Genomic DNA, 18,791 nt, shown 5'->3' with positions numbered 1-18,791 from the left:
AAGCGGGACAACTGTGGAGAGGAGAAACATTTAAGGTTGAGAGTGAAACAGCTGATCTGTGGCAGCCTAAATGGAACGAGAATCAGACAGTCCTTGCCACAGCCATACATACTCCAGGCAGGAACGCTGGTCTCCTGGAAGGCCCAGCAGCTGGGAGCTTGAGTTTAGGGATTGTGGAGCAATCCCAGGGCGAGGGCTGCTGTTGAGTGTGGAGAGCTGGATTGAGGGGTGTGAGGAAGGAGACTGTGGTGGGAAATGCCTGGGGAGGAAAGCCAGGCAGCCATGGAGCAAGGCGATACTGCTGAGTCACGGGTAGGGGGTGGAGTCCTCACCATAGCCTCTCTCTCCCACACACCAGCATCAGCAGTTGAACAATAGAGAAGCTGGCCCATCAAACACCTGACGCACTGAACTACAGAGAGGACCACACCCGAGGTGCTCCTTTCAGTGACTGATGTGACGAACTGCAGAATAAATGCCTGATGTGCCAATCTACAGAGTAGGACCCCAGCCAGGGGGGGCCCTCCATGTGGCCTTCACGCTGGACAACAGAGAAGGACCCCAGGCAAGGGAGGCCGCTAAGTGCCTGAACGGGTGGAGCTTCAGAAAAAGACTGGCCAAAGAGGCCTTCTGATCACCAGCTATAAGAGGCTCAAAAAAAACTCTGTTAGGGCCATAACTCCTGCAGCAGAGGCAATCCGTGTCCCTGCACAATTGGCGCCACCAGGGTCCCCACAAGCCAAGCAGCTGCACCACCTTCACACTCAACTCTCACTGGGGCCAAGCAGCCACAGGCAAAAAAAAAATTCTTGCGTCTATGCACGCAGGATCACTTTGGTTGTATCTGACTCTTTGCAACCCGGTAGGCTGTAGCCTGCCAGGCTTTTCTGTCAGAGACGGGGTTCTCCAGGCAAGAATGCTGGAGCATATTGGCCAATACTGGTTGCCATACCTACCCTTCTAGCGCACTATATTTCCTGCTGCCCTAGCCACCAACCCCGCTGAGTACCTGGTGCTGCCAGAACCCCTGCAACCCAAGCAGCTGCACCGCCTCCACACCTGGCCCTCACTGGGGCAGACCCAAGCCCTCCAGGGAAGCCTCAGGGGCCAAACCCCAGTGGACGACCCACATGCAGAGGTGGAAATAAAACCACAATTGGAACCCAGGGGCAGTGCGGCCAAAGAAGACCCAAAACCTTCCCACCAGCTGTACAAGCTGCAGGTTAAATCCACACAATCAACTAAGCAGACTCTATGTTGATGGAATATATAAAAGGCCATTGAGAGCTCCCACAAAAGAAAATGCACTAGCTCTGATAGCTGTGGACACTGAAGACAAGAACACACAGGAGCAGGACCAGATTAGAATCTGAGCTGCCCCCACAGCAGGTCCAGAGATCAGCACAGTGTTGGAGGGCATCCTAGGGAGGTGAGGGGGACTGTGACTTCCAGCGAGGGAAAGGTCTCTGAGAGCAGTGACTCAGTAAAAACACTTATTATTCTTATTTTTTTCACTTATTCTGTAGATTCTTCTGGATTTTTTCTTCCCCTTTTTCCCCCTGTTATAGTTGTTGATTTTATTGGCACGAAGAAATCCAATTAAGCTTTTGAGCTTTTTTTTCCCCTCAGTCACATTTTTTATTGTTGTTATAAACCTCTGCATCTACATTGGGCTTTTGCAGTTCTGTGGAGCTTTCCTCTTTTTTTTTTTTTTTGTCTTTTCTCTTTTTTAAATTTTAATTTTTTAAACGTATTATTTTTTTCTACATTTATTCTTTTGTTTGCTTTTGCTACTGTTCTTTTCCCCTTGCACTTAATCTTTAATGTATATAAATCTTCTTTATCTACCCCTATTTAAGTTTGCATATCTATTCTTTCTTTTCTTTCTCTTCTTTCCTCTCAACATATTTGTTAGTTTTATTTTCATTGCTTTATTCCTCAATTGCCACCTTGCTTTAGTTTTGTTTTCCAGCTTGTGCTTTAGTTAGTTTTGTTCTTAACTGGTAGATATAATTTTTTGTTTCCTTTGTTTACCAGGTCAGTCTGTTGTACTTTATTTTTGTTGGACTGTTTTGATTTTGCTTATGGGTATATGTGTATATTCCATTATTTAAATTATTATCTGTCTGACTTTGTAACTGCCATTTGTCTGGGGTTCATGTTTGGTTTCTCATTTTTGAATAGTTGTTTTAATCTCACTCAATGCCATAACAAGCCACTTGTAGACTCTTTGTTCCTGACAAGAGACCAAGCCCTCAGCCTTTGGTGTAGGAGCACTGACTCAAAGACTCTAGACTACCAGAGAACTAACCCTAGGGAGGATCAAATAGTGAGAACTCACACAAAGGAAACCACTGGAATACGAGACCCTGCATCACCCAACCACCAGTAGTACCCCATGTGGGACACCTCATCTAAACAACAAACAAAACAAAAATACAAACCCAACCATCAGCAGACAGGATTACCACCTCACTCAGCCTTGCCCATCAGAGGAAAACAAACAAACAAACAAAAAGTTAGCACAAATCTCACCCTATACAAACCTCACACAAAACCACTGGACCAATCTTAGGAGATCAGAAACCAAAGGAAGAAAGAATTCAACCTTCTTCAAGAAAAGAATTCAACTTTCCTTGAAGCCTGGAAAAGGAGACCTCAAACACAATAACTTAAAAATAACAATGAAAAGACAGAGAAATATTGCACCAATGAAGGAACAAACTAGAAACACAGAAGTCCAAATAAATGAAGAAGAAATAGGCAAACTACCTGAAAAATAATTCAGAATAATGATAGTAAAGATGATCAAAAACGTTGAAAACAAAATGGAGAAAATGCAAGAATCAATTAACAAAGACCTAAAAGAATTAAAGAATAAACATACAGAAACAAACAACACAATTACTGAAATTAAAGATACTCTAGAAGGAATCAATAGCAGAATATCTGAAGAACAAATCATTGCGCTGGAAGACAAAATGGTGAAAATGACTTCTGAAGGGCAGAATAAAGTAAAAAGAATGAAAAGAGCTGAGGACAGTCTCAGAGGCCTCTGGGACAATATCGAAAGCACCAACATTTGAATTATAGGGGTCCCAGAAGAAGAAGAGAAAAAGAAAGGGTGTGAGAAATTTTTTGAAGAGATTATAGTGAAAATTTCCCCAACATGGAATAGGAAATAGACAATGAAGTCCAAGAGGCACAAAGAGTCTCATACAGGATAAACCCAAGGAGAAACACACCAAGACACATACTAATCAAATAAACAAAGACTAAACACAAAGGAAGAATATTAAAAGCAGCAAGGGAGAAGGAGCAAGTAACATACAAGGGAAACCCCATACACTTAACAGCTGATCTTTCAGCAGAAACTATGCAGGCCGGAAGGGAATAGCAGGATATATTTAAAGTACTGACAGGGAAAAATCTACAACCATGATTACTGTACTTGGAAAGGATCTCATTCAAAATTGATGGAGAAATAAAAAGCTTTTCAGACAAGCAAAAGCTAAGAGAATTCAGTACCGCCAAACCAGCTTTACAACAAAGGTTAAAGGGACTTATACAGTCAAGAAATACAAGAGAAGAAAAAAGATCTACAAAATCAACCCCAAACAATTAAGAATATGGCAATATATATATATATCAATAATTACTTTAAATATAAATGGATTAAATGCTCCAACCAAAAGACAGACTGGCTGAGTGGATACAAAAACAAGACCCATATATATGCTGTTTATAAGAAACCCACTTCAGACCTAAAAACACATATAGACTAAAAGTGAGAGGATGGAAAAATACATTACATGCAAATGGGAAGCAAAAGAAAGCTGGAGTAGCAATCCTCATATCAGACAAAATAGACCTTAAAATAAAGAAGATTACAAGTGATAAGGAAGGACACTACATAATGCTCAAGGGATAAATCCAAGAGGAAGACATAACAATCGTAAATATCTATGCACCCAACATAAGAGCACCTCAATACATAAGACAAACACTAACAGACATAAAAGGAGAAATTGACAGTAACACAATAATAGTAGCAGACTTTAACACCCCACTCAAGCCAATGGATAGATCATCAAAACAGAAAATTAGTAAGGAAACACAAGTCTTAAATGATACATTAGTTGAAATGGATCTCATTGATATCTTCAGGACATTCCATCCAAGTGCAGAAGAATACACCTTCTTCTCAAGTACACATGGAATATTCTCCAGGATAGACCACATCTTGAGTCACAAATTAAACCTCACTAAATTTGAGAAAATTGCAATCATATCAAGCATCTTCTCCGACTAAAGTGCTATGAGACTAGATATCAAATCAAGAAACAAAGTGTAAGAAACACAAACACCTGGAGATTAACCAACACATTTCTAAATAACCAACAGGTTACTGAAGAAATCAACATGGAAATAAAAATATTTCTAGAATCAAATGATAACGAAAACATGACAACTCAAAACCTATGGAATGCAGCAAAAGCAGTTCTAAGAGTGAAGTTAATAGCAGTACAATCCTACCTCAAGAAACAAGAAAAGCATCGAATAGACAACCTAACTTTACACCTAAAACAACTGGAAAAAGAACAACAAAAACCCCCAAAATTAGTAGAAGGAAAGAAATCATAAATATCTGAGCAGAAATAAATGAAAAAGAAATGAAAGAAACAATAATAAAGATTAATAAAACTAAAAGTTGGTTCTTTGAGGAGATAAAATTGACAAACCTTTAGTCAGACTCATCAAGAAGAAAGAGAAGAATCAAATCAACAAAATTAGAAATGAAAAAGGAGAGGTTACAACAGACAATGCAGAAATACGAAGAATTATAAGAGACTATTAAGAACAACTCTATGGCAATAAAATAGCTAACCTGGAAGAAATAGATTTTTAGAAAAGTTCAATCTTCCAAGACTGAACCAGGAAGAAATAGAAATTATGAACAGCACAATTACAGGCACTGAAATTGAAGCTGTGATTTAAAATCTCCCAAAAAACAAAAGCCCAGGACTAGATGGCTTCATAGGAGAATTCTATCAGACATTTAGAGAAGAACTAATGCCTATCCTTCTAAAACTCTTTCAAAAACTTGCAGAGGAAGGAACACTTCCGAAGTCATTCTATGAGGTCACAAAAACAACACAAAAAAGAAAACTACAGGCCAATATCACTGATGAACATAGATGCAAAAATCCTCAACAAAATTTTAGCTAACAGAATTCAGCAACACATCAAAAAGCTCATACACCAGCATCAAGTTGGGTTTATTCCAGGGATGCAAGGATTCTTCAATATATGTAAACCAATCAATGTGATACACCGTATTAACAAATTGAAAGATAAAGACCATATGATAATTTCAACAGATGCAAAAAAAGCCTTTGACAAAATTCAGTACCCATTTATGATTGAAACTCTTCAAAAATGGACATAGAAGGAACCTACATCAACATAGTAAAGGCCATATATGCTAAGCTTACAGGAAATATTATTCTCAATGGTGAAAAACTGAAAGCAATCCCCCTAAGACCAGGAACAAGACTTGGATGTCCACTTTCACCACAATTATTCAACATAGTTCCAGAAGTCCTAGCTATAGCAATCAGAGAAGAAAAAGAAATAAAAGGAATCCAGATTGGAAAAGAAGTAAAGCTCTCACTGTTTGCAGATGACAAGATACTGTACATAGAAAACCCTAAAGATAGTATTAGAAAATTACTAGAGCTAATCAGTGAATTTAACAAAGTTGCAGGATACAAAATCAATACACAGAAATCACTTGCATTTCTATATCCTAACAATGAAAAATCACAAAGAGAAATTAAGGAATCAACCCCAGTCATCATTGCAGCAAAAAGAATTAAATATCTAGGAATAAACCTACCTAAGGAGACAAAAGAACTGTATACAGAAAATTACACTAATGAAAGAAATCACAGACAACATAAACAGATGGAGAGATATTCCATGTTCCTGGGTAGGAAGAATCAATATTGTGAAAATGACTGTATTACCAAATGCAATCTACAGATTTAATGCAATCCTTATCAAATTACCAATGGCATTTTTCACAGAACTAGAAGAAAAAATTTCATAATTCATATGGAAACACAAAAGACCCCAAATAGCCAAAGCAGTCTTGAGAAAGAAGAATGGAGCTGGAGGAATCACCTTCCTGACTTCAGATTATACCACAAAGCTACAGCCATCAAGACTGTATGGTACTGGCACAAAAACAGAAATATAGACCAATGGAACAAGATAGAAAGTCCAGAAACAAACCCATGCACCTTACTTTTGACAAAGGAGGCAGGAATATACAATACTGAAGACATCCTCTTCAATAAAGAGTGCTGGAAAAACTGGACGGCTACATGCAAAAGAAAGAAATTAGAACAATTCCTAACACCATACACAAAGATAAACTCAAAATAGATTAAAGACCTAAATGCAAGACCAGAAACTATTAATCTCTTAGAGGAAAACATAGGCAGAACACTTGATGACATAAATCAAAGCAAGATCCTCTGTGACCCACCTCCTAGAGTAATGGAAATAAAAACAAAAGTAAACAAGTGGGACCTGGTTAAACTTAAAAGCTTTTGCACAGCAAAGGAAACTATAAGCAAGGTGAAAAGACAACCCTCAGAATGGGAGAAAATAATAGCAAATGAAACAACTGACAAGGGATTAATTTCCAAAATATATAAGCAGCTCATACAACTCAATACCAGAAAAACAACACAATCAAAAAGTGGGAAAAATCTAAACAGATGTTTCTCCAAAGAAGACATGCAGATGGTTAACAAACACATGAAAATATGTTCCACATCGCTCATTATTAGAGAAATGCAAATCAAAATCACAATGAGATATCACCTTACACCAGTCAGAATAGCCATCATCAAAAAGTCAACAAACAATAAATGCTGGAGAGGGTGTGGGGAAAAGGGAACGCTCTTGCACTGTTGGTGGGAATGTAACTTGATACAGCCACTATGGAAGACAGTATGGAGAAAAACTAGGGATAAAACCACCATAAGACCCATCAATCCCACTCCGAGGCATATACCCTGAGGAAAACAAAATTGCAAGAGACACATGTATCCCATTGTTCACTGCAGCACTATTTACAATAGTTAGAATATGGAAACAACGTAGATGTTCCTCAACAGATGAATGGATAAAGAAATTGTGGTACATGTCCAAGATGGAATATTACTCAGCTAAAAAAGGAACGCATTTGAGTTAGTTCTAATGAGGTGGGTGAACACAGAATCTATTATACAGAGTGAAGTGAGTCAGAAAGAGAAAGATAATTACTGTATTCTAAATGCAGATGACACCACCCTTATGGCAGAAAGTGAAGAGGAATGCAAAAGCCTCTTGATGAAAGTGAAAGAGGAGAGTGAAAAGGTTGGCTTGAAGCTCAACATTCAGAAAACGAAGATCATGGCATCTGGTCCCATCACTTCACGGGAAATAGATGGGGAAACAGTGGAAACAGTGTCAGACTTTATTTTTTGGGCTCCAAAATCACTGCAGATGCTGATTGCAGCCATGAAATTAAAAGACACTTACTCCTTGGAAGGAAAGTTATGACCAGCCTAGGTAGCATATTAAAAAGCAGAGACATTACTTTGCCAACCAAGGTCCATCTAGTCAAGGCTATGGTTTTTCCCATGGTCATGTATGGATGTGAGAGTTGGACTGTGAAGAAAGCTGATCGCCGAGGAATTGATGCTTTTGAACTGTGGTGCTGGAGAAGACTCTTGAGAGTCCCTTGGACTGCAAGGAGATCCAACCAGTCCATTCTGGGGGAAATCAATCCTGAGTGTTCATTGGAAGGACTGATGCTAAAACTGAAACTCCAATACTTTGGCCACCTCATGCGACGAGTTGACTCACTGGAAAAGACTCTGATGCTGGGAGGGATTGAGGGTAGGAGGAGAAGGGGATGACAGAGAATGAGATGGCTGGATGGCATCCCCGACTCGATGGACCTGAGTTTGAGTGAACTCCGGGAGTTGGTGATGGACAGGGAGGCCTGGCGTGCTGTGGTTCATGGGGTCGCTAAGAGTCGGACACAACTGAGCGACTGAACTGAACTGAATGCATATATATGAAATCTAGAAAAACGATACTGAAGAATTTATTTACAGGGCAACTATGGAGAAACAGAGATAGAGAACAGACATATGGACATGGGGAGAGGGGAGGAGAGGGTGAGATGTATGTAAAGATTAATATGGAAACTTAAAATTACCATATGTAAAACAGATTGCCAACAGGAATTTTCTGTATGGCTCAGGAAACTCAAACAGGGCTCTGTGTCAACCTAGAGGGGTGGGATGGGGAGGGATACGGGAGGGAGGTTCAAAAGGGAGGGGATCTATGTATACCTATGACTGATTCATGATGAGGTTTGACATAAAACAGCAAAATTCTGTAAAGAAATTACCATAATTAAAACAATAATTTAATTATTTATAAAAAATAAATTTAATAATTTTTTTAAAAAGGAATCTGAAAGAAAAGGAACTGAAAATACAGAGCAGATCCTCATAGTAGATTAATTAACACAGGTTCAAATACTGAAAAAAGCTTTCTCGACTGCCTTTAGCTGTACACAAGCCCTAAAGCAGATTTCTATAGTAATAATAACAACCATTATAGGTTCAGTTCAGTTCAGTTTAGTCACTCAGTCGTGTCCGACTCTGCGACCCTGTGAATCACAGCACGCCAGGCCTCCCTGTCCATCACCAACTCCCAGAGTTCACTCAAACTCATGTCCATCGAGTCGATGAGGCCATCCAGCCATCTCATTCTCTGTCATCCCCTTCTCCTCCTGCCCCCAATCCTTCCCAGCATCAGAGTCTTTGCCAATGAGTCAACTCTTTGCATGAGGTTACTGACCTCCTATTCTGTGCCAAACACTATGCAAATGCTTTCTATATGTCACCTTATTTAATCCCCACAGCATTCCTCTCACAGGGTTGTTCAGTCCTCCAAGGGACTATAGCTGTCATCTTTGTTCTGTCAATGAGGAATTCAAAATGTAGACAAGTTAATTTTCCAAAGGCACATAGCCAACAAGTGATGGGGGTGGGAACTGGAGCCAGTTTTTTTGACTTCAAACTCTGTGTGCTTCACATCACAAATGACCATGCTTTCTTACACCTGCCCTATGGCACAGATAAAGTACATCTGTTTTTTCCATGAGAGATAAGTAGATTTATTCAGATAGGCACCAGCCAGTCTTCATTTCCCCTGACAGGTCTGAGTGAGACGGCAGGGAATGTCCCCTGTGAAGAAAGTGACACAAGTGGTCCTAATCTTATATACTTCTTTTCTTTGTGTTCTATGATCCACTGACCACAACCTGAAATCATGCTACAATATAGAATACTCTCTCCGCTATGAATTTACATACGAATTTGTGTATGGTTGATAGTGATGCACATTGAACTGGGATCCTGAGCGTGAAAAGGGGAGTCCTTTGAAACTCTGAGATGCCTGGAGAGAGGCCCATGCCCAATGGCAAGGCTCAAGATTAGATGGTGACTAAATGACCAGAGATCAAATTGCCAGCATCCATTGGATCATGGAGAAAGCAAGAGAGTTCCAGAAAAACATCTATTTCTGCTTCATTGACTATGCCAAAGCTTTTGACTGTGTGGATCACAATAAACTGTGGAATATTCTGAAAGAGATGGGAATACCAGACCACCTGACATGCCTCTTGAAAAACCTGTATGCAGGTCAAGAAGCTACAGTTAGAACTGGACATGGAACAACAAACTGGTTCCAAATAGGAAAAGGAGTCCGTCAAGGCTGCATATTGTCACCCTGCTTATTTAACTTATATGTAGAGAACATCATGAGGAACGCTGGGCTGGAAGAAGCACAAGCTGGAATCAAGATTGCCAGGAGAAATATCAATAAACTCAGATATGCAGATGACACCACCCTTATGGCAGAAAGTGAAGAGGAACTAAAAAGCCTCTTGATGAAAGTGAAAGAGGAGAGTGAAAAGGTTGGCTTGAAGCTCAACATTCAGAAAACGAAGATCATGGCATCTGGTCCCATCACTTCATGGGAAATAGATGGGGAAACAATGGAAGCAGTGTCAGACTTTATTTTGGGGGGCTCCAAAATCACTGCAGATGCTGATTCAGTTCAGTTCACTTCAGTTCCGTCGCTCAGTCATGTCCAACTCTCCTCAACCCCATGAATCACAGCACACCAGGCCTCCCTGTCCATCACCAACTCCCAGAGTTCACTCAAACTCATGTCCACAGAGTCGGCGATGCCATCCAGCCATCTCATTCTTGGTCGTCCCCTTCTCCTCCCATCCCCAACCCTTCCCAGCATCAGAGTCTTTTCCAGTGAGTCAATTCGTCGCATGAGGTGACCAAAGTATTGAAGTTTCAGCTTTAGGATCAGTCCTTCCAATGAACACCCAGGATTGATCTCCTTCAGAATGGACTGGTTGGATCTCCTTGCAGTCCAAGGGACTCTCAAGAGTCTTCTCCAACACCACAGTTCAAAAGCAGATGCTGATTGCAGCCATGAAGTTAAAAGACATTTACTCCTTGGAAGGAAAGTTATGACCAATCTAGATAGCATATTAAAAAGCAGAGACATTATTTTGCCAACCAAGATCTGTCTAGTCAAGGCTATGGTTTTTCCCGTGGTCATGTATGGATGTGAGAGTTCGACAATGAAGAAAGCTGATTGCCGAAGAATTGATGCTTTTGAACTGTGGTGCTGGAGAAGACTTTTGAGAGTGCCTTGGACTGCAAGGAGATGCAACCAGTTCATTCTAGAGGAGATCAGTCCTGGGTGTTCATTGGAAGGACTGATGCTAAAACTGAAACTCCAATACTTTGGTCACCTCATGCGACGAGTTGACTCACTGGAGAAGACTCTGATGCTGGGAGGGATTGGGGGCAGGAGGAGATGGGGACGACAGAGAATGAGATGGATGGATGGCATCACCAACTTGGTGGACATGAGTTTGAGTGAACTCCGGGAGTTGGTGATGGACAGGGAGGCCTGGTGTGCTGTGATTCATGGGGTTGCTAAGAGTCAGACACGACTGAGCGACTGAACTGAACTGAAATGACCAACCAAACCTTCCTCTGAAAAATTTTGAAGGCAAGATATACAAGGAGAGACAGATAAAGTAGAAGAGATCAGTGATAGAAAAAAAAAAAAAAAGAGCCAAGTCCTGAGTATAGAAATAGCATATACTTTAGGTAAGAGACCCGTGGCTACCAGCTGAGGGGAAGTAAAGAGATCTGGCTTTCCAGAGATGCTTTTGAATCATTCATTACAATGATTGATGTTCCAGGCTTTCAAAGGCCTAATTGTGTCAATATTTCTAGTGTCCTTTACTGACTTTATAGTCTCACACCCATTTTATCCTGTTAAATAGGGGTTTCTCTGCAATTGGAGAGTACATATACAAGTTTCTTGCAGTTAAGAAGTATAAACTAAAGGAAGGACAGACTTCTTATTATTTTAAAAACCTTTGTCACATTCAAAAATAGTAATAAATGTCCAAGGTCATAAAATCATATATTCTTTATTATGCAGAACAAGAGTTGATTTGTTTATAAAATAATTTCAAACTTAAAAGAAAAATTGCAAGAGTAGTACATGAGCCTTTTATCCGGACTCACCCATTCTTAACATTTTGCCACACTGCTCTTATGCTCTTATCATTCTCATAACTGAATATATATGTAAACTCTTTGTTCTGAACCATGAGAGTAAGTTGCATTGCTCATTAATACCAAGTATATGTTTATTACGAACAAAGCTAGTGAAGGTGATGGAATTCCAGTTGAGCTATTTCAAATCCTGAAAGATGATGCTGTGAAAATGCCAGCAAATTTGGAAAACTCAGCAGTGGCCGCAAGACACGAAAAGGTGAGTTTTCATTCCAATCCCAAAGAAAGGCAATGCCAAAGAATGCTCAAGTTCAGTTCACTTCAGTTCAGTTGCTCAGACGTGTCTGACTCTTTGCAACCCCATGATTCTCAGCACACCAGGCCTTCCTGTCCATCACCAACTCCCGGAGTTCACTCAAACTCATGTCCATCGAGTCGGTGATGCCATCCAGCCATCTCATCCTCTGTGATACCCTTCTCTTCCTCCCTCCAATCCCTCCCAGCATCAGAGTCTTTTCCAGTGAGTGAACTCTTTGCATGAGGTGGCCAAAATACTAGAGTTTCAGCTTCAGCATCCGTCCTTCCAATGAATATTCAGGACTGATCTCCTTTAGGATGGACTGGTTGGATCTCCTTGCAGTCCAAGGGATTCTCAAGAGTCTTCTCCAACACCACAGTTCAAAAACATCAATTCTTCGGTGATCAGCTTTCTTCACAGTCCAACTCTCACATCCATACGTGACCACTGGAAAACCCACAGCCTTGACTAGACGGACCTTTGTTGGCAAAGTAATGTCTCTGCTTTTTAATATGCTGTCTAAGCTGGTCATGACTCTCCTTCCAAGGAGTAAGCGTCATGGCTGCAGTCAGCATCTGCAGTGATTCTGGAGCCCAAAAAATAAAGTCTGACACTCTTTCCACTGTTTCTCCATCTATTTCCGATGAAGTGATGGGACCAGATGCCATGATCTTCGTTTTCTGAATGTTGAGCTTCAAGCCAACTTTTTCACTCTCCTCTTTCACTTTCATCAAGAGGCTTTTTAGTTCCTCTTCACTTTCTGCCATAAGGGTGGTGTCATCTGCATATCTGAGATTATTGATACTTCCCCCAGCAACCTTGATTCTAGCTGTGCTTCTTCCAGCCCAGTGTTTCTCATGATGTACTCTGCATAGAAGTTAAATAAGCAGGGTGACAATATACAGCCTTGACGTACTCCTTTTCCTATTTGGAACCAGTCTGTTGTTCCATGAACAGTTCTGACTGTTGCTTCCTGACCTGCATACAGGTTTCTCAAGAGGCATGTCAGGTGGTCTGGTATTCCCATCTCTTTCAGAATGTTCCACAGTTTATTGTGATCCACACAGTCAAAGACTTTGGCATAGTCATGAAAGCAATAATAGATGTTTTTCTGGAACTCTCTTGCTTTTTCTATGATTCAGTGGATGTTGGCAATTTGATCTCTGGTTCCTCTGCCTTTTCTAAAACCAGCTTGAACATCTGGAAGTTCACAGAATGGCCTTAGGAATCCATACACCAGTAAAATATAAACCTGTCTCCTGGATTTTACTGTACAATGCGGAGAGTAGACTAGGGGCACTTTTAAGGCAATATTTTATTAGAGGTTCTGTAATGAGAAAAAGTAGTTACTGTCCAAAGTGATAGAGTATCCCAAAAGTCCACAGGGTGTTGGTAATGGGTCATCTAGCTTATTGGACACATTCATAGCAGTTTGATATGGTTAGTGAATTATTTTCTCCTGACTTTTCTCAAGCAATTATTATGAGGCATTGTCCTAATCAATTAACATGTATTAACACCTATAATTCTCATAGCAACCTAGGTGGCAGACACTATTATTATCTATTTTGCAGATAAAAGTGCTAGAGGCAGAAGGCAGGATAAAATGAGTGTTGTACGTAAAGTTTTAATCAGAAGCCAAACTAAAGGAAGATCCATGTTTCACGCTAAGATGTTGAAATTTACCCTGCAGTCTGTGAGGCATTATAGATTTTTCAGAAGTGTCATGTTGAGAGTTGCATTTTAGAAGTTTATTCTGGCAGCTATGTGAGTGGTGAAGGGGAGCTGGATAAGACTGGGAAGAGAGGAGGCAACTGGGAGAGAAAGGAGCCAGTGAGGAGAAAATATGACAGGTCTAAATGGCAACCCACTCCAGTGTTCTTGCCTGGAGAATCCCAGGGACGGGGGAGCCTGGTGGGCTTCCGTCTGTGGGGTCACACAGAATCGGACACGACTGAAGTGACTTAGCAGCAGCAGCAGCAACGAGGCCGTGTAAGGACATGAACCGGTGGAGAAGGGGCTGGACACACATCCAAGTGTGTCAATGGGATTGGTGATGGGTTGGATATAGATTAGAGTTTGGGTTTGAGTTAGGTGGCAGAATTCGGGTTAGATGGCAGGGTTAGGGTTAGGTGGCAGTCACAGTTGCTCCCTGTGTCTGGCTGAATCTAACAGATGGTTTTAGCTCAGATTCAAACTGTTGTTTTAGTGCCCATCCATCAGTTAGCTTGGATTCATGTCTGACTACCAACAGCATCGTGAACCAGACTTCAATTAGAAGGGGCACTAGGTGAAAATTTGGACCTTTATGGGCAAATAACTGCTTCTGATAGGAAAGAACACTCAAAACATATAATTAAAAGTGGATGTGCACCTGAAATTAACACAACACTGTAAATCTACTGTACTCCAATATACAATAAAAAACAAAATTAAAAATAAACACGTGGGTGTGGATCTGCCAGGTCAATAAGATCACCTTATTGGGGGAGCACACAAATCAGGAACTTCAAAGAAAGATGAGGAGATGGTTCTCCTTGGGTCATATACTGTTCCATGTCTTACAAGCCCTTTGCCCAGAATATTCTTTCAAAGAAGTTTCTACCATGAAAATCCTTGAAAGACAGAGACTATGCCTCCCTCCAGAGAAAGAGATGTGCCTGCAGCTTTGCAGCTAGTCTTTCTCAGAGGAAAGTGCTGATCTGCTCCCTCTCTCCCCTCCCCTCCCCCTGGGTCCATAAGTCTGTTCTCTGTGTCTGCTTATCCATCACTGCCCTGAAATAAATTTATCAGCACCATCTTTCTAGATTCCATTTATATGCATCAGCACACGATGTTTATCTTTCTCTTTCTGACTTACTTCACTCTGTAAACAAGCTCTACATTTGTCCACCTCATGCAGTTCAGTTCAGTCACTCAGTTACGTCTAACTCTTTGCCACCCCATAGGCTGCAGCACACCAGGCCTCCCTGTCCATCGCCAACCCCCAGAGTTTACTGAAACCCATGTCCATTGAGTCGGTGATGCCATCCAAACCTCTCATCCTCTGTTGTCCCCTTCTCCCCTGCCTTCAATCTTTCCCAGCATCAGGGTCTTTTCCAATGAGTCAGCTCTTCACATCAGGTGGCCAAACTGACTCAAATGCATTCCTTTTTGTGGCTGAGTAGTATTCCACTTATATATGTACCACAACTTCTTTATCCATTCTAAAAGATATTTTTTGATATGGACACTTTTTAAGTCCTTACTGAATTTGCTACAATATTGTCTCTGTTTTTTTATGTTTTGATTTTTTGGCCCCAAAGGCATGTGGATCTCAGCTCCCTGACCAGGAATCAAACATGCACCCCTGCATTGAAAAGCAAAGTCCTAACCACTGGAACTCCAGGGAAATCCCACTTCACAGTGCTTGATAAAAAGTCACAGAGATTTCTAAGTGTGATGTGCTTAATGCAAAAAAAACAAGTAAATTGAGCAGTTTTGAATTGAACTAATAGTAATTGTTTTTATCTCCTCAAAGATTGTATCTTCATTCTCAGTCCAGAATCATGCCTAAAATTTAAATGAACTCACTCTCTTGGTGACTGACTTGCATTTTCATAATTTTTGAAGAGAAGTGTTAATGATGAGTGAATTTGACCTGCTAGAAATCCTCACAGGAAACAGGAGATGGTGGCAGTGCTCAGATGTCTATTTTAGGACTCACTGGGAGAGACTTTTTCCTTTTGTAAAGAAGCAAATCCCAGAGGGTCTGAAAATGACTTAAAAGGTGCAAAAATAACTTACTTTGAGATTAAATGTACAGCAGCTGTTGTCTGAGATGAAATTTCACTGAATTTCAGCTAATACAAATAGCTACTGAGCACCGAAACCCACTCTTGGGTTTCTGAATCATGTTATAGGTATAACAAGGTGATGGGGACTGAGTGGGCCCTGTGAGAGTCTGAAACGTTAATGAGCTGATTTTGTTTGTTTATTTTTTTAATATTATTTAGGCCTTCAGTTGTATCCAATTGTTTGCAACCGCATGGACTGCAACAAGCCAGACATTTAGAAGTTTTGTATTTTATGAGCTAAGGGCTCCAATTATTTTTGAAGCCAGCAGACCTCTTGTTTGGGGTAATCCACACCAATGGGTTTTTAACTGTACACGTGAAAAAAAGATTTTTGAAATCTAGACATTTGAGAAGGGTAGATCCAAGGACCTACACTGTTCTGAAAAATAATATGAAACCTGATTTTTATAATGGTAAGAGTACATCTCTATAGTTCAAATTTTAAAATAGTTAACAAAATTTATTTTTCGGGCAGTTTTAGGTTCATAGAAAATTGAGAGGAGGTACAAAGTTCCCTTGTACCCACTCACTCCCCCAGTACACAGTTTCCCCTATTATTAACATCTCACTTTGTATGCACGTTTGTTACAAATGATGAGTAAACGCTGGTAGATTATTAATTGAAGCCCACAATTTACATTAGGTTCACTCTTCCTGTTTTACATGGTAAGGGTTTTGACAAATGTGTGATGACGTGTTTCTGTGGTCACAGTGTCAAAGACAGAAGTTTCACTGCCCTAAGTATCCCGAGACCTCTTCATCCCTCGGTGTTTCCCTTCAGCCTTTCAGGAACCACTGATCTTTTTACCATCTCCATATTTTTGCCTTTTCCAGAAAGTCTTATAGTTGGTATCATACACTATGTAGCTTTTTCAGATTGGCTTCTTTTACTCAGCAATATCCATTTAAATTTCTTCTATATCTTTCATTTTCTTCATAGCTAATTTTTTATCATTGAATCACATTCCATCTTCTGCACATTCCATGATTGGTATATTCACCTACTGAAAGATATCCCAGTTGTTTCTGAGTTTTAGCCGTTCTGAATAAAGTTGCAAGTTTGTGTGTGGTCACAAATTTTCAATTCATTTGATTAAATATCAAGGAGCATGATTTCTGAAACATATGGTAAGCGTATGCTTAGCTTTGTAAGAAACTGCTACACTATCTTCCAAGGTGGCTGTATATTTTGCATTCCCACAAGATAGATTTTTTTTAGATATCAATTTAGACCATATTATATCTACAGTTTATTGTTTTTCATTTGTGTGTGTGTTTCAAGTCTTAGGAGCAGAGACTAAGCCAGCTGAAGAGGTATTGTGGCAGGCAGAATAACGCCCCCCACCCACAATGATTCTGTACCAATATCTAAGAATATGCTGTGATACATGGTGAGGAATTAAAGCTGCTAATCAGCTGACCTTAAAATAAGAAGATCATTCTAAACTCTCCAGGTGGGCCCAGCATAACCACAGGAGTCCTTTAAAGGAGGAAAGAGGCAGAAGAATCAATGAGATGTAATGTGAGGAGACAAGGAATGCGAACACCTTGTGCTGAGCTGTGCTGAGTCCCTCAGTCGTGTTTGATTCTTTGTGACCCCTTGGACTGTAGCCTGTCAGGCTCCTCTGTCCATGGGGATTCTCCAGGCAAGAATACTAGAGTGGGTTGCCATGCCTTCCTCCAGGAGATCTTCCCAACCCAGGGATTGAACCCAGATCTCCCACATTACAGGTGGATTCTTTACCGTCTGAGCCACCAGGGAAGCCCTGCAAACAACTTGTAGAAATCAGAAAAGGAACCTGCCAACCAACACCTTAAGTTCGGCTTCAGGATCCATTTTAAACTTCTGAACACTAGAACTTTTTATAAATTTGTATTGTTTTAAATCAAAGTGTGGTAATTTATTATACCAGTTACAGGGAATTACTACTGATGTGTACCTTCACCATCTCAAACTAGGATAAAGATTTATAAAGGGACAAGACTGTTTATGGTCCACATGTATTAATAATTCTAACGACTGAGTGATCCAAGATTGAAAACATATGTCTATACAAAAACTTGCATACAGATGTTCACAGCAGCATCATTCTTGATAACTAAAGAGTGGTAACAACCTCAATGTCCATTATCCATTTTGTTTAATGAATAAAGTGTGGTACATCTATACAATAGAATACTGCTGCTGCTGCTCAGTCGCTTCAGTCATGTCCGACTCTGTGTGACCCCATAGACAGCAGCCCACTAGGCTCCCCTGTCCCTGGGATTCTCCAGGCAAGAACACTGGAGTGGGTTGCCATTTCCTTCTCCAATGCATGAAAGTGAAAAGTGAAAGTGAAGTCGCTCAGTCGTGCCCAACTCTGAGCGACCCCATGGACTGCAGCCTACCAGGCTCCTCCATCCATGGGATTTTCCAGGCAAGAGTACTGGAGTGGGGTACCATTGCTACTTGGATTAATTCAGCCTGGTTCATTCAAATAACTTACCAAATCTCTTCCACAGTCTAAATAAAACTTTAGTTTATAATTTGAATCAATGAAGTATATATGGCAGGGATGGGGATGGGAAATGGTAAAATTAGATCATCACTGAATACTATTGAATACAATACAATACTATTCATCCATAAAAAGAAAGGAAGTACTGATACCTGCTACTACATGGATGAACCCAAAGACATTATGTTAAAGAGGTCAGTCACAAGAGGCTACATAGATTGGAGTCTCATTCATATGAAACGTTGAAAATAGACACTCCATAGAGGCAGAAAGTAGATTAGTTGTTACCAGAAGCTGAGAGCAGAGAGCAGAAGAAGGGAATAACTGCTAATAAGAACATGATTCCTTTGGGGAACAGTAATAATGTTCTAAAATTAGATAGTACCAATGGTTGAAGAGCTCCGCGAATATACTGTGTGTGTGTGTGCTAAGTTGCTTCAATCGTGTCCAACTCTGTGCAACCCTA

The sequence above is a fragment of the Moschus berezovskii genome, chromosome 24, assembly GCF_049115385.1.
Source record: "Moschus berezovskii isolate FMDL1 chromosome 24, NW_MosBer_1.0, whole genome shotgun sequence".
In the NCBI taxonomy this organism is placed as follows: Eukaryota; Metazoa; Chordata; class Mammalia; order Artiodactyla; family Moschidae; genus Moschus; species Moschus berezovskii.
The sequence above is the reverse complement of the archived record's forward strand: the minus strand, read 5'-3'. Positions refer to the sequence as shown.